The following is a 26,419-nucleotide window of genomic DNA, read 5'->3' as shown; positions in this document are numbered from 1 at the left end:
CCACAACCATTAACCTAAAAACAAAGAATTAGCTACTTAATTATTCACACTGTGATTTACTAATCAGAACAAATCTAGACATGCAAAGACTAATACATCAGTTTAGCCAACAACATACAAATTCAGCCAGGTCATCTGCCTCTATTTTTGTTTTTACTATAATTTAAAACTGGACTTCACAGATGTAAAAGCTTATTTGATTTCCTTTATTTTCTCTGTTAGGTTTTAAGGAAAGGGGACCTAATTCATTAATGAGATTTATTGTTTTATATTTCTTCTCTGTTAAGACAGTGAACAAACATAGAAACAAAATCTTGGATCTGCAAAGGCAAGTCAACACTCCTAGTTTGTAACATATGAGAAATTTTTAAATTGCTAATTGTTAAAATTGCTAACTATTTTTACGTAAGTAATAATCTAGGTGAAAAGAGATTTTTTAAAAGACATTAGCTAAAGTACACTATTGGCAGCAAATAAAATGCTTCACTAAAATGGAAGGACTAGTGGACACAAGAAATATTTAGTATGGACTTCTGTTCAGCTCTTAGACACAGCTAGAGTTACTCTCAGATCTGCAGATTCCATGGGAAATAGTATTAGAGAAATGCATTTCTTCCACTGTTTAAAAAAAGGCCGAGAAACAGTACTGACATGTTGAGGATTCTTCTGTAATTGCCATCTAATAGATTTTTTTTTAAACAAGAGGAAAATATAAGTCCAAATTAATGTGGTCTCTAAAGGAGAGACTGCTATATGAGCAATTATGTTCAATCTTATGAATATTTTTACATAAGGATATGATAAATATTTTAATGAAGATAGTATTACATGTCACTAGGAATGTTATTAATCCTATTCCCACATCCACTTTGCTACAACCCTGTAAAGAGTGTCTACTATAAACTAGACATCGATTATTTAAATATAAAGCCTTCCCTTTTCTCTCCATTATAATGAATAAAGAGTTTTCATTATACATTTTAATTACAGCCCAGTAATGTTAACTATCCCTACGTAGTACACAGTAAAATACTTTACTTCTAAATACTGCAAAATATTCTTTCTCAGAAAGAGCACAATGCAAGATTAAATGTCTTGCATTGATCGATTCTTCACATCCTTATTTTCTTTTCAATGACTGTTAAAGTCATTTCCTGGACAAGATTTCCTAAGATAAAGATATATTTCACAAGAATGACATATGCTGAAAGAATAGAAGAGATACTTTGAACCTGGAGCCTTTTCAATGAGGGTGTTGATTATTTAAGTTTTCATAAACAGTGTTAACAATGGTTAGTCTGATAAATTTTCAAGACAAGTGAATTTATCACCACTGGACTCACCCAAGTGGCCTGAAAGATCTGCACATAAAATGCATGTCAATATCCAAACAAACCCATAGCTGCAGGCTTGCCAACAGAAAACTCAGGGGAATAGTTGAAGTTTCAGTATTTATATAAGCTTTTCACCACAAGGCAAAAGAGAGGGATTTATTTCATGTTATGGAAAACAACGGATGCACTTGGAAATGAGACTAGGGAGAGAGGCAGTGTCTGGAGCTGCAGTTGTGACCACTGTTTGTATATTTGTGTGGGTATGGGTGTGGAAGTGTTCACAAATGCCTTAAATTTAATCAGTCACAGACCAAACAGCCATTGCTGCGTTCCATGGCTCCCAGAGGACATATCCATCATTTTCTTCTGAAAGCCTATCTCTTGATCTCAGTCTGATGTGGAATCCTTCCCTTTATCTATGCAAAAAAGCTGTAAGTGCATGTTTTTATTAACCACAAAAATTCTGCTAAAAAAAATGGAAGGAGCTGATCTAAATGGCTTAGAGCAGTACAATTCTGACGATAAGACAAGAAGGGTGTCCTCAGATCAGTGTAGTGAGCCTCCAAGCTAGGGCCTCCTCTGGGAAGTTATTTGGAGACTCTTAAAACAATTCAAACTTCATTGTGAACTTATTAAATCAACCCATATTTTAATTCTAGATTTTTATCGGAATTCACTTGATGCCAGAATGGGTCTTCTTTATCAGATAGCATAATTGAGGGAGATGAAACACTGCTGTATAAGATGGATTTGAGTATAAATCACTTAACATCAAAATTAAACTTAAAAAAAGCAAACAAATCTTTTTTAGAAAACGATTAAAGTTGTAGCCAAATCCCAGAGGAGAGAAACTAAAAGATCCAGGCCATGAGGGTGGGAGCTGAAACAATTGTAACATTAGTGATAACTAATGCTGGTCATTAAATTATGTCTTTATTTTGTAGCTTTTATCCTCACAAGCACACTGTAAGGTAAATATTATACTCCTTTGTCCAATAGGAAACTCAGATTCAGAGAAATTAACTTGTTCAAATTCACATAGCTCCCCCCCCAACTCTTTTGAGGTATGATTGACAAATAAAAATCATATATATTTAGTTTACACAACATGATTTTTTAAGGAGTGCAATGTGATGATTTAACATATGTATACATTATGAATCACCACCACAATCAAGTTAATGAACACATCCATCACCTCACAGTTACCATTTCTATGTGTGTGGTAAGAACATTTATCTACTCTCTTAGAACATTTTATACGCACAATACAGTATTGTTACCTATTACCATGCTGGACATTAGATTCTCACAACTTACTCACCTTACAATTAAAGCTTTGCACCAGTTGGTAACCATCTCCCAGTTTCCCCCGCACCCGAGACCCTGGCAACCACCATTCTACACTCTGGTTCCATGAGTTTGACATTTTTAGGTTCCATACATATTAGTGAGACCATGCAGGTTGTGTATTCCTGTGTCTGGCTTATTTCACTCAGCACAAAAATGCTTCTTTACTTCCATCCTATACACCTCAAGATGTACCTCCTTACATTAATACTCATTCCTGATGCTTTTAGTGAAAATCTGTGCTAGTGATGGGGATTACAACATTACAAAAAGAGAGGCCCTGTATTCAGAGACCATGTAATCCAATGGAGAACACATCAGTGGAAATTGATAAATTACAGTGTAGGACGCTGAGACAAAAACATGAAATGTACAACCTACAGTTGAAGTACCCAAGAGGGAGACCTGAGCTGGGTGTGAAGAATCAGGAAAACATTTAAAAACGGGATGGCATTTGAGCCAGGTGTTGATGGATGACTTAGAATTTTCCATGTGAAAGATGGGAAGAAGGATCTTCAGACAGAGAGAGCAACGTGTACAGAGACCCAACCTGCAAAGAATCCAAAATCTGTGTGCCTTGAATGGCAAAAAGGGAAATGGGAAAGGGAGGTTAGAACCAGAGTGCAAGGCATCTTGGGTGCTATGCTAAGGATATTAGACTTCCACTAGCAGTGAGGAACCCAGAGAGGTCTTTCAGTAGGGGACTGACATAATCAGCCTTGATATAGAAGATGGAAGGATATAGATGAGACTAGATAAGGAAACTTCACAGGAGGCAATATATTCTTGCCCTCTGATGCATCATCTTAAATCTGCCTCTCTATCAATACCTTCCATATATTATTGTCAATCATAAATAAGGTTTCATTTGAAAAAAAAAGTTTTCTTGACATTCTTACTCCTTTTTGTTACTGTCCTATTTATCTGTATCCAATCTATCACTTCCGCTTGTGCCTCTGAAATCTGACTTGGTCACCAATGCCTTTTTTTTTTCCAACTTCCAAGGGTCTCCAGTGACCACTTAACAAACCAAATATTCTTTTCATAGTCCTGCTTTCTGTTAGGTCCAATGATTCTATACCTTCTTAGAGTTTTTAATACCTCTGACCATTTGTTTCTTTTTTCAGTTATTTTATCTTTTCCTTCCAGTCCCAATATTCTTTGTTCTCTTTTACTCACCTAAGTAATCCTGCCACCTCTATGCAGATGATATCCAAATCCAAATTTCTAGCCCAACCTTTCCCCAAGTCCCTTTTTCTACTTACCAGGGAATACTTCCACTCAAATGCATGATCATCCCTATAAATACAACATGCCCATGGATGACTAAGATTTCCATTTCCCAATAAATCTAGTATCCACTCACATGCTTGGCTAAATCTGGAATTCCTTCTTTGCATCATTTCTTATAATTTATACATAATTAGCCTGCAGAATGAACTTCTTAAAAGGTAAGTTCCTTTACTCCTACTGTTACTATCCCAGTTCAAGCCCTCGATTTTTCACACTTGAACTACGGCAATAGTTGATTAAAAATTTATTGTCTCTTTCAGATGGCCAACAGACACATGAAAAGATGCTCCACATCACTAATCATGAGGGAAATGCAAATTAAAACCACATTGAGATATCACCTCACACCACTAAGGATGACCAGCATCAAAAAGACAAGGAACAACAAATGCTGACGAGGATGTGGAGAAAGGGGAACCCTCCTACACTGCTGGTGGGAATGTAAGCTAGTTCAACCATTGTGGAAAGCAATATGGAGGTTCCTCAAAAAAACTAATAACACAAATACCATTTGACCCAGGAATCCACTCCTTGGAATTTACCCAAAGAATACAATTTCTCAGATTCTAGAAGACATATGCACCCCTATGTTTATCACAGCACTATTTACAACAGCCAAGATATGGAAGCAACCTAACTGTCCATCAGTAGATGAATGGATAAAGAAGAGGTGGTACATATACACAATGGAATAATATTCAGCCATAAGAAAGAAACAAATCCTACCATTTGTAACAACATGAATGGAGCTAGAGGACATTATGCTCAGTGAAATAAGCCAGGCGGAGAAAGACAAGTGCTAAGTGATTTCCCTCATTTGTGGAGTATAACAACGAAGCAAAACTGAAAGAACAAAATAGCAGCAGACTCAGAGACTCCAAGAAGGAACTAGTGGTTACCAAAGGGGAGGGGTATGAGAGGGCAGGTTGGGAGGGAGAAGGGGATTGAGGGGTATTATGTTTAGTACACATGGTGTGGGGGATCATGGGGAAAACAGTGTAGCACAGAGAAGGCACATAGTGGATGTGTAGCATCTTATTACACTGATGGACAGTGACTGCATTGGGTTATGGGTGGGGACTTGATAATATGGTTAAATGCAGTAACTACATTGCTTTTTCATGAGAAACCTTCATAAAAGTATATATCAATAATACCTTAATAAAAAATTGAAAAAAAATGTATTGTCTCTAATTTTCCTCTTTCAATACATCGTGAATTTTAGTTATGTCTCAGTTCTGTCCAAATGTTCCCCAGGGTTACTATTTTCCTATCTTCTATCACTGTTTCTTCACTGTTATATCCCTACAACTTAAAGCATAGTTGGCAGGTAATATTTGGTGAATGAATGAATATCTGTTTGAGAAGAATAAAAGGGAATCAGTCACATTAGCCTGAATGAGTAGGATGGATTATTTTCTCCTAAAACCTTGCTGAGATTAGGTTTATTTAGACACTGAGGTTGGGAGAAGGAGGACAATTTGAGGATCTTGGGTTTAAATGTTATATCATAGCCATCCCTGTTTCTTCCTCCTTTTTCTCTAAGTTCTGTATAGAAGTATGTCATGTGGAGAATAAATTTACAGTTCCCAACCACTAACTCACAAACAAATGTTTAAAACATAATGTTTCAATTAGGGGCTGCCTATGTTATCCAGAGAATCATAAGATCTCAGGAATTCAAAGGACCTTAAAAAATCATCAATTGTTTTCAATGATCCTACAAAATCATCATATTATGTGCATTGAAAATATTTCTAGTAATAGGGGACACACTGGCAGTCCAGTTACTGGAAGAATTCAAACACAGGAAGTGTGCTACAATAGAAAAGGCATGAGATGTGGATAGATTTGGGTTTGAGTCATAGCCCCCAGCACCTCCCACCTATATGACCTTAATAAAAATAGCAATGAAAAAATTCAAAATTTTTCAAATCAAAGCAACCGTTTATTAATTACTTACCAAGTGGAAGGTTCTATGCTAAGCAGTTTACATGCATTATTTCATTTAATCCTCACAATGATCCTGTGAGGTAGGGAGCATCATTATGCTCATTTCACAAATGAGCAAACCAAAGCTTAGAGTTTAAGTAACCTTTTAAAATTATATAAACATTAAGTAGCCAAGATGGAAGTATATCTTGGGTCCAAAGCCCATATGTTAATCACCAGTTACTTTGACTTGCTTGATCTGGGCAGCAAATCCAGGAGAGCAGACCTAAGTTCTGTGAGTGATGTACTAACTAGGACCAGGCCCACAGAGGGCTTAAACAGGAATACTTCAAGTCCAGCATGCTGGTGTCGCTGTTAACCAAGAGCCTTTCATGTATCAGGCACCACAAGGAACTCTTTCACTTATTATTTCTAGTTCTCATAATCCTAATGAGGTAAGCCTTATGATTCCCATGATTGAGGAAATTAAGGCATAGAAAAGTCGAGAAGGGAAGTATATGTATCAGAACATTCAAATCTATCACCCGATGAGGTCTTGAACTGGTCTTTCCCTATGCTCGTTCAGTAGAGTAGACCTGCTTGAATTCAGCATCAATCCAGTCAAATCAAAAACAGTACCACCCTTCAGCCCCTGGTAATTGAGCTATTGTTTGCCCCCAGGTTTAATGGGTAGAAAGAGGGTAACTTCGTACTGGGTGAGTTGCCTGGGCTCCCACTATTCCTGACTTCTTTCTACTGACCATTGATCAACCCTATTATCCAATAATGACTCATAATAATAGCTACCATTTTCAAACATGATCCTTTTTAATAATTCTATGAGAAGAGATATATTATCCCTATTCTGAAGATGAAACATTGAAGCATAATTGGGAGTCACACTCAAGTCTTCACATTCTAGGCTAAGAGCTCATCACAGTATACAGATACCATTTATAAAAGATAACCAACAAATAATTCAATAAGTAAAAATTATATGATTATAAATTGTAAAAGATAAGCTTCATTTTTAATCCTAATCTCACATAGTTTTATGACTGTTGATAAGTTGTTTAACTTCTCTGATGTCCAATTTCCTCATCTGCTATAAGGAGATTATAATTAGTTGTAAACTGCTTAGCATAGTACCTAGTGCATAGTAGGTACCCAATAAATGGTATATACTTAATAGTAGTATCATTTATAATAAAAATAAACACGATAATAAAATATATCTATAATTGCAAATCCAAGGAAGGAGTTTTAACATCTTATTCCTGTTTATTGTTGATCATCTCTCAGGTACTTTATGATTATAAATGTATAAGCATGTATATAGATATATAGATATCAAATCAATATATTGTACACCTAAAACTAATACAGTGTTCATACATCAATTACATCTTAATAAAAAAATATAAACATTTTAAAGATAAAAAGTCTAAATTTCTGGGACTTCTAAAATACATTTATATTATTACTTCATTGTTGTTTGTTATTGTCTCTTTTTTCTAGAAAATATCAGTGTCTGTTCAGAAGCCTCTAGGAGATTAGTGATGACGTATGTCAAGAATTCCAATTCATCTTCATTACCTATGGAGATCCCACAGTAGGGAGAGACAATGCAGAGGCTTCAAACTGGGCAGACAGTAATAGAGCAGACACACTTTGTCAGGCTAGCAACCAGGATAGTTGAAAAAATTTAACTAGATGTTAACCTCGATTTGCTTGTAGAAAGGCTACAGAGGTGAAATATCTTGTCTTTTTGTCTTATCCTAATAATTAAGACAAGGTCCAAAAGGTCAATTCCTATCAATGATGAAAGAGAGTATCTGCTGGGGGTCATGCTGTGTTCATGTCTGGACAAGGCCACATATTCTTAAAAGGCTCCCAGGCGCCCCTGGACAAAATCTGGTACTTAAAAGTCAATGACAGCCACTTGGAGCAAATGAATTATAGAATAATATACCTTATAAACACAGACGCAAAAATCCTCAAGAATATACTAGTAGTTTCAAAAATACATCAAAAGGATTCATCATGACCAAGTGAAATTAATTCCAGGGATGCAAGAACAGTTCAATATCTACAAAAAAGTCAGTTTGTGATGCCCCCCATTAACAAATAGAATAAAAACCATATGACTATCTCAAAAGATGCTGAAAAGTGACAAAATTCAACATCTGATTATTATAAGAACTTAACAAACTTGGTATAGAGGGAACATATGTCAATATAACAAAAGCCATATACACAAACCCACAACTAACATCATACTCAATGGCAAAATCTAAAAGCTTTTCCTCTAAGATAAGGAACAAAACAAGGATGCCCACTCTCATCACTTATATTCAACATAGTACTGGAGGTCCCAACCACAGCAATTAGACAAGAAAAAGAGATAAAAGGCATCAAATTGGTAAGGAACAAGTAAACTTTTCACTATTTGCAGGTGACATGATACTATATATAGAAAGCCCTTAAGACTCCACCAAAAAACTACTAGAACTAATAAATAAATTCACTAAAGTGTAGAATACAAAATCAATATACAGAAATCTTTTGCTTGTCTATATAGAATAACAAATAAGCAGAACAAGAAATGAAAAAAAAAACAATTCCACTTACAATTGCATCAAAAAATAAAATACCTGGGAATAAATCTAACCAAGGAGGTAAAGACCTGTACATCTGAAAACTAGTAAAACATTGATGAAAAAAATTGATGACACAAATAACAATCTAACAAATTTGATACAATCCCTATCAAAACACAAATGGCATTTTTCACAGAACTAAAACAAATAATCCTAAACTTTGTATAGAACCATAAAACACCCTGAATAGCCAAAGCAATCTTAAGAAAGAATAACAAAGCTTATTTTAAACTATGGAACAAAGCTGCAGTAATCATAACATTACAGTGCTGGCACAGAAATTGACATGTAGATCAATGAAACAGTAGAGAGAACCCAGAAATAAACCTAGACTTAGATGGTCAACTAATGTATGACAACGGAGGCAAGAATATACAATGGGAAAAAGTCTCTTCAATAAATGGTGCTGGGAAAACTGGATATCTACATGCAAAGCAATGAAACTGGATCACAGTCTTACACCATACAGGAAAATAAACTTGAAGTGGATTAAAGACCTAAATATAACACCTGAAACTATTAAACTCCCAGAAGAAAACAGTCAGTAAACTCTTGGACATCATCATTAGCAAGTTTTTTTATGGATATGGATCACCAGGCAGGCAAGGAAAACAAAAGCAAAAATAAATGAGTGGGATTACACCAAACTAAAAAGCTTCTGCACTGTACAGGAAACCGCCAACAAAATGAAAAGGCAACCTATTGAATGGGAGAAGATATTTGCAAATTATATATCCTACAAGGAGGTAATACCCAAAGTATATAAAGAACTCATGCAACTCAACACAAAAAAACAATCCAATTTAATTGTGGGCAGATGATATGAATATGTATTTTGAAAGAAGAAATACAGAGGGCCACCTGACACATGTAAAGATCCTCAACATCACTAATCATCAGGGAAATGCAAATCAAAACCACAATGAGGTATCATATCACACCAATTATAATGGATTACTATCAACAGGACAAGAAATAGTAAGTGTTGGTGAGGATGTGGAGAAAAGGGAACCCTCCTACACTGTTGGTGGGAATGTAAACTGGTGCAGTCACCATGGAAAGCAGCATGGCGGTTCCTCAAAAAACAAGAAATAGAAATACCATATGACCCAGTAATTCCACCTCTGGCAAATTACCTGAAGGAAACAAAATCACTAGTTTGAAAAGATACATGCATATGCACTCCTGTCTTGCCAGTGGGTTTCAGCCCCAGGAAAGTTCACTGTGGATTCAGTGAGAATGAGGAATGACAATAGATAATTTTTGGGGTAAGAAAGGTTATTACCTGGCTTTATTCTCCCAGCCATAGGTGGAGCACTAGAATCATGCCTGCACCCAGCAGCCTACAGGTCTGTAATCGTTCTTCGACTCTGCCTCCACCTGAGCACTGGGCAGAGCTCTTTACATAGTGACTTAGTCAATGTTGCCTAGGGTGTGCAGTAGCCTAGCAGAAGGCCAATTACATCATCAAGTAGTTTAGGTTCAGGTGAGAATCCTGGCCTGAAACTTCAATTTTCACCACAACTCTGATATTTATCACAGTATTTATTATTTACAATAGCCAAATTACGGAATCAACCTAAGTGTCCATCAATAGATGAACGGATAAGGAAGATGTGGTAGATATAAATAATGAAATATTGCTAAGCCATAACAATGAAATCTTGTCATTTGTGACCACATGGATGGATCTAGAAGGCATTATGCTAAGTGAAATAAGTCAAACAGAGAAGGACAAATACCATGTGATTTCACATGTGGAATCTAAAAAACAAAACAAGTGAACAGACATACAAAAATAAACTCATAAACACAGAGAACAGATTGGTAGTTGCCATAGGGGAGGGGGATGGTGGGATGGGCAAAACAGGTGAAGGGGATAACGAAGTACAACAGAAAAAAAATGTTTTTTTAATGTTAACATCTTAGCACATTTGTTTCATATCTTTAAGGAACAAAATGTTGCAGACACAGGTGAAGCTCTTTTTATACCTCCCATAGATCTTATTCCCATTTTTCTTTTAAAAACTAACTGCTATCCTAAAGTTCGTGGGCACTTCCCTGTTCATATTATTGTATTTATATTACATACATGTAAATCTATTTGGATTAATCCATAAGCAATATAAAATATCATGTTGTAAATTTTTAAACTTTATAATGTAACTTGCTTTTCTTATTGAACATTTTGATTTCAAAATCTAACCATATTCATACAATAGTTTTGGCTCATTCATTTTAACCACTGGGCACATTCCTAAGTGAACATTTTCACAACTTCTTTTCTCCTATTAATGGTCCATTGTTTCCAGTTGCTTACTATTACACACAATGTTTCCATGGAACTTTATATATTTCTCTGTTTATTATATGGGATTGATTCACTAAGGTATATAGAGAAAAGCAGAACTCTGTGTCATAAAGCAGACACATGCTCAGCTGTACTAGACTTTCTCCAAAGTGCTTGATGCCAGTTTCTGGTTCTCCCATGCTCCATGTTCTCACCAACTTTCGCTATTGTCAGACTAAAGTACTGTCAATCTGATAAAGGTAGAATCTGTATCTCATAGTTTTTTAACTTGCATTTCTCACAGCTGGAGAAATTAGACATCCTTTCACAAACTTATAGGGCTTTAGATGAGGTTTTTTCCTTTTGTATCTTTCCTCTTCATATCTCCTGCCCACTATTCAGTTGGACTGGCTTTTTTTTTCTTACTGACTAATAGGGAATATTTACATAGTGTAGATACAAACCCTTTATCGGCTGTATGCATTTCAATTTTTTTCTCCTGGGCAAGAGCTGGTATTTTAGCTTTATTTACTTTTTCATACAGAAGTTATTAATTTCAATTCAGATGAATTATGATTCTTGTCCTTTCAGGTTTTTTCCTTTTTTAGGAAACAGTATCTAATGTTGTCATGAAGAATTAAATGAATTAATACTTTGAAGGTGTTCAAAACTGTGCATAATATAAGTAAGTGCTGCATAAGTGTTAAATAAATAAAACTACACTAACATTTCTAGGGACGCAAACTGTTGGCAGGCAGGGAGAATAAATTAGAATAGAAGTTTTGAAAACAAAAATTTGGTATAGGGTTACATTCCTTAAATGTATTGCCTATAGGAAATGTCTCTTTGGACAAATCTGAGTAAACCAAAAGCAAACCAATGGGATTTCATAAGATCCAGGATAGAGTCCACAGTGCAGTAACTATAAACAGGCCTGTGACTCTTCTATAACCCACAGAGAAACAGCTGGAATTTGTTGGTCGGCGTTTGTACCGTAAACAGAATCAAAATTAAATATTTCCTGTAATTTCCTCAGACCTTATTTCCTCTTAGGAATTTATCTCTACATATTGCTGATAAATTATGGTTAAAGTTATCTTTTTTCCCCCCTAGCATTCACTAGCTCTCTCCTTCATCTGCATATCAATTCACAGGTCACACAAAAGATGGAGTAAGAGTCTATCCAGGGAATCTAGTTGCTGCCTTCTAATTCATGGTCACTCAGGACTTTCCATACAACTTGCTCTTAAACACAAGATACTTACTAGGCTGAGAAGCTGCTGTGTCTTAAGGGTCACTAATCATTACATTAAAAATCATTTTTGCTCATAATAATGATCATTCACAGTTCAGAAACACACAAAGTTTGTACAAAGTCTGCTTTGTACAAAGTTTAAATAAAGTGTGGATCACATATTATAATGGTTTGGCTTGACCAGCAATGCTGTGACTTTCCATACAGCCTAAGTATCATTGCAAACACAATATGGGAAAGTTACCTACATTGCCAAGGTCCAGTGATTTGTCATACACAAAAAATAAACCTCTTGAATTAAGATCTCTTTGTAAAAAATTGCCAGTAAAGCAAAAAATAATTATTGTAGAAAATATATTTAAGTATCAACAGGCACAAAAGAAGAAATAAAATCACCTTTAACCTTACCACATAGACATAATTTTGGCTTATACATATCCTTGAGCATTTTTGTTTGAATGCATATTTCTTAAAATTTGAAAAGGATCACAATGGGTTTTATTTTATATTTTTGTAACTGGCTTAATTTAGCATAATATTTTCAAATTTCATTCATGTTGTAGCTTAGTGCTGAATTTTCTTCCTTTTATTCACACTAAGTATTAATAAATATTGGACAAAAAATTACAAAAAATTGCTGTAAGAAATTAAAGAAGACATAAATACATGGAAACATGACCATGTTCATGGCTTACAAAACTCAATATTGTTAAAAAATGTCAATATAACTCAAAACAACCTGCAGATTCAATGCAATTCCTATCCAAATTCTAAAGATGTTTTCTCACATATAGAAAAATCCATCCTAAAATTCATATGGAATCTCAAGGGACCATAAATACACAAAACAATCCTGAAAAAGAACAAAACTGGAAAATTCACACTTCCTGATTTCAAAACCTACTACAAAGCTATAGTAATCAAAACAGTGTGGTATTGGCATAAAGACATACATATAGATTATAGGAACAGAACACAGAGCTCAGAAGTAAACCCTCACACTTAAGGTCAGATGATTTCTGACAAGAATGTCAAGATTCAATAGGGGAAAGGACAGTTTTTTCAACAATTGGTGCTGAAAAAAACTGTATACCCACATGCAAAAGAATGAAGTTAGACTCTCACCAAATACCATATACAAACACTGACTCAAAACAGACCAATGAACTAAAATGTAAGACCTTAAACAACAAAACACTGGAAGAAAACAAAAGCTTCACAACATTCGTTTGGCAATGCTTTCTTGGCTAGGACAGCAAAGGCACAATTAACAAAAGAGACAAAGTAACCTTCATGAAAACTTCTTAAATGTATATATTAAAAGATACCATTCAAAAAAGTGAAAATGAAACCCAGAGAATAGCAGAAAATATTTGCAAATCATGTATCTGATAGGGAATTAATACCTAGAATATATAATAACATTATCTATATATATATAACATTATACATATATATATATATATATATATATATATATATAGAGAGAGAGAGAGAGAGAGAGAGAACTCCAAAATTTCAAAAACAGATTCAAAAATGGGCAGACATTTCCTTAAAGCATATGAAAAGGTGCACAACATCACTAATCATTAGACAAACACAAACCAAACTACAATGAGATACTACTTCATACCCATTAGGATGGCTGCTATCAAAAAAACAGAAAACGTGTCAGTAAAGATGTAGAGAAATTGGAACTCTTATGCACTATTGGTGGGAATGCAAATGGCATAGCTGGAGAACAGTATGGATGTTCCTCAAAAAAATTTAAAAGAAAATTATCATATGACCACCAATTCTACTTCTGGATATATACACAAAAGAATTGAAAGCAGGGTCTCAAAGAGATATTTGTACATTCATGTTCATAGCAGCATTATTCACAACAGCTAAAGCATGGAAGTAATGTAAGTGTCCATTAATGGATGAATGGATCACCATGTTTTATAACCATTTAAAATTTGACAATCATATGTCTATGTCAGGAAATAGTTAACTACTATGGCATTTGGATATTTATGCCTTATTTTCATAAGTATGTGAATATTGCTGCAATAAACATCCTTGCAGCTAAATCTATACTCGTAATCTTATTTCCTTGGGATTCATTCCTAGAAGTGAAAACACTTTAAATGTGCATAATCCTAAAACACTTTTATATGTATTCATGAACCAGAATTTATTGAGTTCCCAGAAAGTGTTAGGCACTGTTTGGCAGTAAACAAAACAGAAATCCTCATCTTCGTGGAGATGCCTACAGGAGCATATAAATGACTAAAATCTATACTATTTTGTGGAAGTGCAATGGAGAAAAATAAAGCAGAAAGGAAACTCCCTCTGCTTTACCTTTTAATAGGATGACTTAAGTGGTTGTACCTTTTAATAAGATTGTACCTTTTACTGGGATGGTTGTATCTTTTAATAGGATGACTTAAGAAGAATAAATGTCAAATGCATTGTACAAGCAGATTCTCTCACAGCAGCTGATTATCATTTTATCATTTGATTTGATTTCTTCCAATTTGGTAGACAAAAAGTAATCTCACTAACTATGAATGCTTTTGGTTATTTGATTATCTCATTTCATAAAATGACTGGTTAAATTCTTTCAAAAACTTGCTCTTGTGTTTTCCTTTTTTCTCATAATGTATTAAAAGTATTGTTATATTAAGAATGTTTGACCAGTTTTGTATTTATCTTAAATTTTTTATGATGGTTTTTTAATGTACAGAACATTTAGAATAATTCTGGTTCTCAAGGACATAAGGAATAATGGAATTAGAATATGCCATAATTGCTCATTTGGTTTATCCTACATCACATACAAAATAATCTGAGAATAACTATCATAATCCTACCACAATCAATTTTTAAAATTTGTGTTATGCTGCCCCAATTCTACCTTTTTTAATGTACAGTATCTATGTATCTACACAGTCAGAATAAAAAACCATTGCATAGTATATTCATTCCTTTTGACTCTCATTTACTCATATATGCTTTATTTTCCTAAAGTATGCGACTCATATGGGACTTGCCTCAGTTTTGGGGTCCCTACCTCTCCAGTCCACTTTCATTATCTGAAGGCTGTTCTTTAGTAGATTACTCAATGGTTGTATAATCATTCTCAATGTTTGTCCTCTATACTTTAAGGTGAGGTTTGGTGGATATAAAAATCCTTGGTTTTCTTTCTTTGGTATCTTATAAATGTTACTCCCTTTTTTCTGGCATAAAGTATTGCTCCTGAAAAAAATCAGATGATTTAATTTTTTCCCTTATAAGCTATGTGCTCTTTTTGCCTAAATTCCTGAAGGATATTTTTTTGTCTTTAAAGTCCAATAATTTTACTATGTCTTAGTGTTGGTTTCAGGGGTCAATATTCTCAGGTATATGGTGGGCTATTTCACTATGTAGCTTCAAATCCTTCTGTTTTAACTCCAGGAAGGTTTCTTGAATTATACAGACTATCTTAAAAGTCTGGAAACATAGATAATATTACTATGCTTTTAAATATAAAAATTGTCTTCTATATTATGTATATTAGTAACTTGTATATATTAGTATATTATATGTTAGTATAGTATCTTATATAATAGTAATACATTATGTGTATTAGTAACTTGTGTTTCTAGTCTTTATGGATACCCTGTTGTCTCTAGTATTTGTTTTGTTCCCCTGCTTTGGTTTTATTCCACAAAGACTCTTATTATCACATGTTAGATTTGTTTTCACTATCTTCAACATTTGACCCTTTTCCTTAAATTGTTGTTTGAAATGTGTTTCCACTGCTTTTTAATTTTTAAAATTTTCTCTATTTTCCTGAAGAATTATCTGTTGTTGCTCACTCTTGTGTATCTCCGAATTCAATTCTGATTTTTTTCTTTTATATATAACACTTTATTGAATTCTTTTGCTTAATTTCTGTGTTTTTCTAATTCTTAGTCAAATGCTTCTTTCATGTCTTACCTAACTTTCACTGTCATTTCGTTTATTTTTATCAGTTGTATGGGCATGTCTTTATATCAGGTTTTTATTGCACATAGGAATATTATTCTACTTATTCCTTTTTTTTTTGTCTTATAAAAACTTTGTATAGAGTTCAATTTCAACACTTTTCTGACACTTTTTTGTTTTGATGTAGAAGTAGTTTCCCTGAACTTTTAAAAGGAGGCTTGGCTTAAATAGCCAATCTAACTTCATAGAAATGCCTCCTCAGCTTTTTTCGTATAGTGTTAAAAAAACATATGGTAGCTGGCTTTCCAAAATTTCCTGGCTCTGTCCTCTTCCATCACCTTATCTGTATCTTCTCTGTTCTTATTTCTCTTGGCTACATCCTGCTCAATTTTTATTTCACTCCCTACAGTTTTTCACCCACCTGGAGGGTGATTTTCAAGAATTCATAAGGCTCTACTGCCCCAGTCCCTTCAGATCTTACCAGAGATCCCTTGCACTCATAGTTTCACTTGCTTTTTTCAAAACTGCCCTGTGCTTCCCAAAGAACACATGCAGGCTTTTTTGGACCTGTTCCCAGGTCCATCGGAGACCCCATGCTTCCCTTTATTTTTCCTTACAAATGCTGATAATCATCAGGTCTATGACTTTTGATAGTTTGTTCCCACTCACTTGTACTTTGTGGTTCAAGATGATTTCGTGTCATTTAGTTGTTAGTGTTTCCCCTCATTTTCCTCACTTTGTAATCTAGGAGCTCTGTCTGTTTTTATGTTTACGTTTGAGAAGATCCAAAAACCAGGATGCCACTGCCACCATCATCTTCCCAGAAGTTCAAGGGTATTACTTCTAAGAAATTTGGAGAAGCTTCCTCATAGACTGCTAGTCAGGTGTCATTTTGAGCTCAAAAGTCACTCAATTACAATCCAAGGTTTTTTTCCTGGTGAAGTTCAACCTCTTACCCCCTGACCAACAGGCATCTTTTCATTGCTTGCTTCCAGTCCTGCATTGGATTAAATATATCACCCAGTCAATTTACGAGTTCTACCTCTTCTAGTCACTTAAAAAACACATTTAGACCATCAGCATCATATCAAACATAATCTAAATCCAAGTATGCAGTAATGGAAAGCAACACACCATGAAATGCAAGCCTGCAACTTCTCCTTAATTTTCCTGTTTCAAAACTCTGGTTTTAATATATCTCCACTGAATTTAATTTAAACTCATTAAACAAAGGAAATTTTCAAATGAAGTATGAAAATCTACTGCTTCACAAATTCACTCATTTTTTCATCTGGTGTCTTCCATGAATGAACAGCCTTAGGGAAGGAAACATTATTTTGTTACTGTACACAATATATACTAACATTAAAATGGTATAAAGAAAAGAGTTATAGGCTAAAATTTATTTTTTTTAATTTCAAAGGATCCCAGGGGTGGAATGAATTTTACTGGCAATTTCCTCCAACCCTTGAAACCCAAAAGAATGGTCATCCAACCTGCTTTTGCATGTATACAGCACAGGAGGTGCTCTGCCAGGCCAGACAGCGCTTTCAGAAGCAACTCACCTCACATTTGGAAGTCTCCACATTAAGAATTCAGCTTTGCAATCTTTCTGCTCTTTCTCCATCCTGCCTAGTCCCACCCACACTAGTCTCCTTTCCCTACTGGAGATTCCAAGATTCCCTCCAGGCAAGAATCAATGCTGTAAATGCTAGAACATGACCATCTACATTCATCCTAGACTCTGCCTCTGGAAACTTCCTCCCATTGATCCCTGTTGAGTGCTGAGGAACCACATGCCATGTTCTTGCCCATAACAGGCCTTCCACAAAATCCTCTCCTCTAGAAACTGAACTCCCCTACATCCTTTACCTATTCCTCAATATGGCATATAAAAGTAATTTAAACTATTCACAGCCCTCTCATCAGCGGAGAAAAATATTTTATTCAAAGGGAAAAAATGAAAATGAATCATCATAGAAAAACATGCTCAGGCCTATGGGCAATTTAAGAAATGTAAGTTAAATGAGTTGAGGTATCATTATATACTGTAATAAGTGGAAAAAATGAATGGTTACACAAAATGTAGTACTGCAGTATTACAAATTAACTAAAGTTTTCTTGAAAACAGTCTGCTGAGAAGTAATAAGAGCTACAAATAAGTTCATTCAGTTTGAATGATCCCACTTGCACAGGGATATCCAAACAGCTTCTAACAGCAGTAAAAAAGGTAAAAATACTCCAAATGTCTTTAAAACAGTAAAATGCTTCATATACTACAGAATATTTATGTAACAGGATAGAACAGAAGCAATTTAAAGTAAATACATAGCCAATGTACACTAAATGCTTTTTTACAATATACACAAAAATACTTTTGCAAATGCAAAAACAGAACTTATAATTATATGTGCATATAATTATATCTGATTATGTATATACATTAACAAAACTCCAGAAAACAATTTGGCAAGCTATAAATAGAACTAACTGTAATTCCCTTTTTCTTCAAAAATTTTCAAATCCTTAAAAAAACCTGAGATGATTAAAGCAATCTCATGGCTTCATGGAGAATATGGGGCTCCCCACTAACTTTAAGTACTATATGGTAGGAAATAAGTGTGTCTTGTTCCCTTTTGTAGCCTTATATCAAGACAGAGTCTGACACTTGATAGCTGACACTTGATAGCTGACATAAACTATGTGCCAGTCACTGTTTCAAGTGATTTACATAGGTTACACATTTAATACTCACAGTAATCCTGTAACCTAAATACTAGTATCATCTCCATTTGATAGATGAGAAGCCTGAGACACAGAGCTGTAAGTGATTTGCAAGGTCCCATAGTCAGTCAGTAATAGATAGTGTCAGTATTAGAGCTCAGGCAGTGCATGTCCAGAATCATGTCTTCCCACCTTCCCTCAGCAAATTAGGTGAGCAATAAAAGATGGCGAATATATGCATATGTGAATGAATTGATCAGTGGGTCTAACACTTGATGCACTGATGAATTATAGGGTTCACTCTCTGGAACCTGAGAAAGGAAAGTGACATATTGAACACCTCCACTCTGGTACTGTGCTGGGTGCTTTCATACATTATCTCACTAAAGCATAGTAACAATTTCACAAGGATGCATGATCATTGCTCATTTTTTAATATGAAGAAATTAGGCTTTGTTCATTTGATGTTGAATCTGAGAAAAGTGACCCTGGGACTCAAAATGATGTTCTGGCGGAGTGGGAACTCAGTATGTATTTGTTGAAGGAACAACTTTAAAGTAACTTTGTAATACTTAAAAAATAAGTAATAAGAATGAATAGCCAATATGGTTTTCTTAGAAGAAATAATACCAAGCCGAACTCATTTTCTTTTTTGTTTTAAACAGGTATGTGAGGGAAATACTGTGGGCGCAATGTTCCTGGACTTCACCAAAGCTACTAACACGGTCATTCAAAATATCTTGGTGGATAAGATGGAGAAATGTAATGTGTGTAATGACATAACTGTGTGAGCTTGAAGCCAGTCAAAGATACACTCAAAGAGTTCAGTTTCAGTCTTGGGTAGTAAAACTGGTTTCTGTTGGGGAACCTAAATGAGTAGGATGATGTCATGCTGGTCAGATTCATGCACAGCAAGAAGGTGGAAGAGATGGCAATCAAGTTGGTTCAAACAGAGCCAATTTTGTTTTAAACAAAATTAATTAGAAGTATATTTAAGTCCAAAAATAATAAATGCATAAAGAGAAACAAGGCTTAGCAGCAGTCAGAGTGTTTTTTCAAAAAAGCATTTTTGTGGTTACTTAATGAGCGTCAAAATGCCACATGGCTGCCAAATAAGAGTGAAAACTTAGACTTCATCAACGGAACTTAAGTTACTTGAAACAAATTAACTACCACCCTACTATACTGTTGCCCAGCCAGATCCCCACAATAAGTAATACTTATCAAGTGTTTGCCATATGCCAGGCACTCTGCTGAGAACTTTACCTCTACCGTATTCACTCATTTAATTCTGTCAACAATTCTAGAGTTAAGGATTAGTATTACTATTCTCAATTTACAGATGAAAAAAATATGAAACACAGAAGCCACAAAGTTTGCCTATTATCTTACAACAAATAGGACAGGACAAGTATTGAAAGCTGAAAAAATACTTGAGCTTCAACTTATGTTAACCAGGATTCTATTCAGCCGTTCTTGCCCTCTGACACCGATAGCTGCAGAGGCTCTAATCGCCCCATCCCATGTGCCCTTGACCAACATGAGTTCTTCAGCAGCTACTGACAGTCGAGCAAGCTGACAGCTCCCATCTCAAATGCCCGTGCCTCTTCTTTGTGAATGGGTTTTCTTAAAAACTATGGAATTTTCTGGACTGCACCTTGAGGGGCAACCCTCAAACACTGGAGGATAGGAGCTGGTGGACAAATGACCCAGCATCCCCATTCTCTGATGAGATGATTCTGAAATATGTGCCACACAGTCTTCAGTGTCCCCAGCATGACTGAGCCCCAGTCGTCCGTAATGGCACCCTGTGCATCACTGCAGCCTCCTGTGCCTCAGCTTCCCCTTGGTTTCTTTTTGTTTGTTTGTTTTTGTATTTTATGAGATCAGTTCCCTCATAAATTACCTGTATCCAGGTCCCTGATCAGGGTCTGCTTTTGGGGAAATCTAAACTAAGATACCACCCTATGCTGTTACTGAATCATTCTTAAATCTTCCATGAACTTTCAGTGATTAAGTAATGGTTTAATTTCTTTAGGAATTTTAGTAATTTATCTTTTTAAGCATTACAAAGATAGCTCTGACATTAATTATACATTCTTTTATTGTTTTATGTTATGAGCTAAGCTAAAGCATGACTGGGGAAATAAAAGGGACTAAAGTGATTTTTCTCCAGGCCACCAACCAAACCCACAGTAGCTGGGAAAGGAGAAGGGGAAAATAATGGGAGAGGAATAAGAGACAGGAATCTTGAGCTTACTCTAATTCAACTGAAATTTGCCCACCCTATTACCCACCCATAGACTCCCAGCACCAAATTATAAAACTGGCTCATTCTCAAAAACATTTCTGAGACGGGTGAGCTCCTTAATTAATTTTTTTTTTGGATATACTCAAAGGGAGTTATTGGTAGTTAGAAATGTAAATCAAACTAGGCTGGCAAACTGGAAAGACATTAATGTCCTTGATTAAGTCAGGCCACCATTTGTTACTGCATTTGTGCCTCACAGTCATATGCTTCTAATTCCAGAAGTACTTTAAGGAGGTGGTAAAAAGTGCCACTGGTAAATCAGTAATGCTAGGGTGCTGCTCTCTTACGGAGTGAACAATACAGTTAGAAACACCTTGGGAATGGGAAACACAGGGCTACCTAAGAAGACATCCTAAAGGCCATCTTACTTTTTAGCCATTTTATTACAGTGAAAAATATTTTAATAATTAAATGTCACATTTAACTGCTACTGTTACATGTAAAAAATAAGGTAACCTATCATAAAATGATTGGCATTTTTCAAACATACAGCTTTTGTATATGCATGTTGCTTTAAGATGCTTCATATGGTTACTGTTAAAATAAGTATGCAAGTTTTATTGAACAATATGGTAAACAACCACAAAAAGCATGCATAAATTGGTGGCAGACTCTGCTACTTACAGCAAAATCCACTGATGGACTGTGTTTCATCAAAACATTCTCTCTCCCACTGAAAAATGAAGTTGTATAGCACACAAAACAAAAGCATGCTCATTTTTCCTCTTACCAAGTTTAAACTTCCACTCCCATCAGGCAAACAAAGGAAAATAGACAATTTTTTCAGTAAATTTATAAAGGACCAAACTACAACTGAAAACAAGTCAAATGTATAGAACATTATCTTTAGTAATTTAGCTATTTATCCAGAGTAACATTAAACTCAGATAAAAGTCAACGCTCCCAAAGCATTTCTTTAAGTAGCATTAACTTCTTATCTTCATTTGACCTTTATGTTCTGTACTTTTCTTGGCCCTCAGTGACCAAAGGCTTATAAAAAATTGTTGAAATGTTTACCAACTAGGTAAGGGAACAGGATTTTTTTATTTTTTGGTTATTTTTTTGTTATAATGTTTGCTCTCTTAAAAATGGGTGGGTATTGCAAAGTTATTTGTTAGTTTTATCAAGTTATTGATTACTACAATATTCATATTAGAAATTTTGGAAAACAGAAATATAAGGATGTAATAACAGATCATACCCAGAAGTCTATTCAGAGACAACCATGATTAGTACTTATCTATACTTCTTTTAGTGCTGTTCCTTTTTGTTGTTGTTAATATTGTTTATAATTTTGCTTTTTAAGATTAATATTATATAATAAGCATTTCCTTCTATGAAAAATTATCAATAAATTTAATTTTTAGTGAATGCACAATATTCCAAATGTTCATGTGCTTTGCAGTATTTCATTATTGTGAACAACTCTGCAAGTGTCTTTATCGTGAATGCTCTAACGGAATTTATTAGAACATCAAGGATGATTATTTGGAAATGAATTATTGAGTCACCAAGAATGGTGACTTTAATTTTCTATATGCCTATCATGTAATTGCTTTCTCCCCAGCAGAGTATGAACTTGTATGTCTTGTTACACATAAAGCACATTACTTAGTGTTTATTATTATTTTTTATGTTTAATATATATTTGAATGATTAAAAAGGGAAAAGATATATTTGAGAAAAAGTACTTTTATATTTGCATGTATTTAATCATCAGTAAGACCAAATAGTGTTTCATATATTAATGTAATGTTAGGACTTCAGCATTTACTATTTCTTCAAGTTAATCTCTTGAGGTTTTTGTGAGGTTTTTTCCTGATCTATTTGACTGTTCTTTTTGTAAAATAACTACCAGTATCTGTAGTTATCATTGCAAATATTTTTCCCACTTTGTTAATTTTTTCTGTTTATGCTGTTTTAACACTAGAGCTGTTCTGACACACAGTAAGGATTGCCATCTCCAATAGTTTTTAAAAATTCATGTAGTCTATTTCTTTTTAAAGACAAACTTTAGGGTTTATTGACTTCCAAAAATTACCCAGTTGAAATGGTGTTTCTTTTGTATTTTGTTAAACTGATGAGAAAAATTGACATCTTTACAATATTTAGCCTTCCTACTCAAGATATTTTTATAGTTTCTTCATGTAAATCCCACACATACCTTGTTATCACTTTCTCTAGGCATTCTGTATTTGATATTGCTGTTTACCAAAAACTGACTGGGTCAACTTAAGAATCATGAAAAATAATATCATTATTGTTTCAAAACAGGGTTTGAAAATTGTGGCCCATGGGCCACATTTAGTCCACCTGTTTTTCTGCAACTCTTGAGCTAAAAATGGATTTTAAAAGTGATGTGAAAACTCAAAATGGATTAAAGATTTGAATGTAAGTCATGAAACCATAAAACTCTTAGAAGACAACATAGGTAAACATCTCCTGAATATAAGCATGAGCAACTTCTTCCTGAACACATCACCTCAAGAAAGGGAAACAAAAGCAAAAATGAACTCATGGGACTACATCAAACTAAAAAGTTTTTGTACAGCAAAGGACATCATCAACAAAACAAAAAGGTATCTGACAGTAAGAGAGAATATATCTGTAAATGACATATCCAACAAGGGGTTAACATACAAAATATATAAAGAACTTAAGTGCCACAACACCCAAAAAGCAAATAATCCAATTAACAAATGGGCAGAGGATATGAAGAGATAGTTCTCCAAAGAAATTCAGATGGCCAACAGACGCATGAAAAGATGCTCCACATCACTAATCATCAGGGAAATGCAAATTAAAACCACAATGAGATATCACCTCACACCACTAAGGATGGCCAGCATCAAAAAGACCAAGAACAACAAATGCTGGCGAGGATGTGGAGGAAGGGGAAGCCTCCTGCACTGCTGGTGGGAATGTAAGCTAGTTCAGCCATTGTGGAGAGCAGTATGGAGGTTCCTCAAAAAACTAAAAATAGAAACACCATTTGACCCGGGAATCCCACTCCTTGGAATTTACCCAAAGAATACAACTTCTCAGATTCAAAAAGACATTCGCACCCCTAAGTTCATCGCAGCACTTTTACAATAGCCAAGACATGGAAGCAACTAAGTGTCCATTAGTAGATGAATGGATAAAGAAGATGTTGTACATATATACAATAGAATACTATTCGGCCATAAGAAAGAAACAAACCCTACCATTTGCAATAACATGGATGGAGTTGGAGGACATTATGCTCAGTAAAATAAGCCAGGTGGAGAAAGACAAATGCCAAATGATTTCCCTCATTTGTGGAGTATAACAATGAAGCAAAACTGAGGAACAAAATGGCAGCAGACTCACAGACTCCAAGAATGAACTAGGGGTTACCAAAGGGGAGGGGTGTGGGAGGGCGGTTGGGGAGGGAAGGAGAAGGGGACTGAGGGGTATTATGTTTAGTACACATGATGTGGGGGATCACGGGGAGAACAGTGTATCACAGAGAAGGCACATAGTGGATCTGTGGCAACTTGCTGCACTGGTGGACAGTGACTGCATTGGGGTATGGTGGGGACTTGATAATATGGGTAAATGTAGTGACCACATGGTTTTTTCATGTGAAACCTTCATAAGAGCGTATATCAATCATACCTTAATAAAACACTTTAAAAATAAATAAATAAATAAAAGTGATGTCACCCAGATAGCTCCTGAGTTTGCTCCTTCTTCACTAGAAGAACAACTGACAACTATTCAAGGACAAGACACCACTGAGAAAAATTCTAGAACATGGGGGTGAGGCTGAAATACCCGCTGCACCACAGAGACCAACAGAGACTGCATTAGGAGGGTAAGGGAAGCAGCTACATATGAACCACACTGCCCTCCTCCCAGGACAGCACAGCACTACATGGAAAGCTTTCCTCTGAGCCTCCAGTGAGAAAAGAGAACCCAGGAAGGACAATGGCTTCCCCTCAGCATTGTGGGTTACTTTCCCCTCAGCACTGTGGGTTATCCCTGCTTTGATCATGTACCACAGGGATTGCAGGAGAATCTGCAGGGCTCAAACACTGGGAGTCTGACTATACCGAAAAGGGGGTCAGGGCTTGCACAACTAGCACATGGATCTTGACAGACAGAGCTCACACTGCAGTACCCAAGCAGTATTCGCAACCAGAGACTTTGCTGATCTGCAGAACCAAGTAGGGGTACACTCTGGCCAGGGTACTCAGCAGCATGCATATCTACTATATCCAGATCCTCAAATAAGTTTTGTCAGCCCTAGAGCCCAGTTTGCCCTCACCCAGGCAAGGGGCTAAATCAAAGCCGTACATGCTATGGAGAGTGTCTTCCAGCCCCATCTAACCAGAAGGGCTGCCATCAGCTCCTGGAAGCTGTGTGGCCCAGCAGTGCTCCAGTTGAGAGGAGGGCAAGCAAAGCTGATAACCCCAAGAGCAAAGCCAGTACTCTGCATGGAGTGCTCCTGTACTACACACAAGCAGGGAGATTAATTCATACCCAAGGCTGAAGCAGCTTTTGGCCTCTCCCAACTGAAGCACCTGTTTGGGAAATTAAAGTAGCCTGGAACAGTCTCACCACCTCCCACAAAAGCAAGAGAGCTGTGACATAACTCTACCCACTATGGCGAGTCATCCAGCACCATCTGACTGGAAGGGCTACAAACAACTCCTAGAAGCTGTGTGGCCTAGTGGCACTCAAGCCAAGAGGTGGGCAGGCAGAGCCAACAGTTTGCAGAACAAAGCCAGTGGCTCTATTTGGTCAAGGAACTTGGAAGCAAGTTGACTTCAGTTAAGACAACATACAAAAACCTTTACCAGCATTACAGCTAATTACACCACTATGTTCGGGAAATCTAATTTGTAGTCCTGCGTACCACTGAATACAGCCTTCAACCTGTCTGACCAAGCAACCTAACCACAGCACACAGGAAGCTGCACAGGACATTCAACAGCCCTATCCACAGTGGCACTTTAGAGCACAGTTCATGGCTTCCCTGTCTGCAGAGCAAACTGATCAGGGACTTCAGTGCACATTTTGGCCTGATCAGGGTCTCCAAACAATGGGCTGTCTCCAAATAATGTTCCTTTCCTGCTGCCCTGCCAGGACAAAGAAGCTAATTCATGGCCCTATTTTCTACTGAATATAGTGTCCAGTGCTCTGACCATCTGGTAAGCCTAACCAGAGAATCCAGGAAGTCATGGAGCCCATCCTACAGTCTCATTTGGTTAGGGAACCAAGCCAGCAGTCCTTTCCAATTATTCTCAGTCAGTGGATACAGCCCTACCCGATCCTCAGAGCTCAAACATT

At 35.8% G+C, this 26,419-nt stretch overlaps 1 protein-coding gene across 9 annotated transcripts in view; it reads right to left on the bottom strand.

Annotated features, from left to right (window-relative positions):
- The window catches only part of SUGCT (succinyl-CoA:glutarate-CoA transferase), a 777,770-nt gene that overhangs the window by 412,043 nt on the left and 339,308 nt on the right, over positions 1-26,419 (bottom strand). The gene's annotated exons all lie outside the window — the stretch shown is intronic.

Source organism: Manis javanica, chromosome 6, assembly GCF_040802235.1.
Source record: "Manis javanica isolate MJ-LG chromosome 6, MJ_LKY, whole genome shotgun sequence".
Classification (NCBI taxonomy): Eukaryota; Metazoa; Chordata; class Mammalia; order Pholidota; family Manidae; genus Manis; species Manis javanica.
Note: the sequence above shows the minus strand (reverse complement) of the source record. Positions and strands in the feature narration are given on the sequence as shown.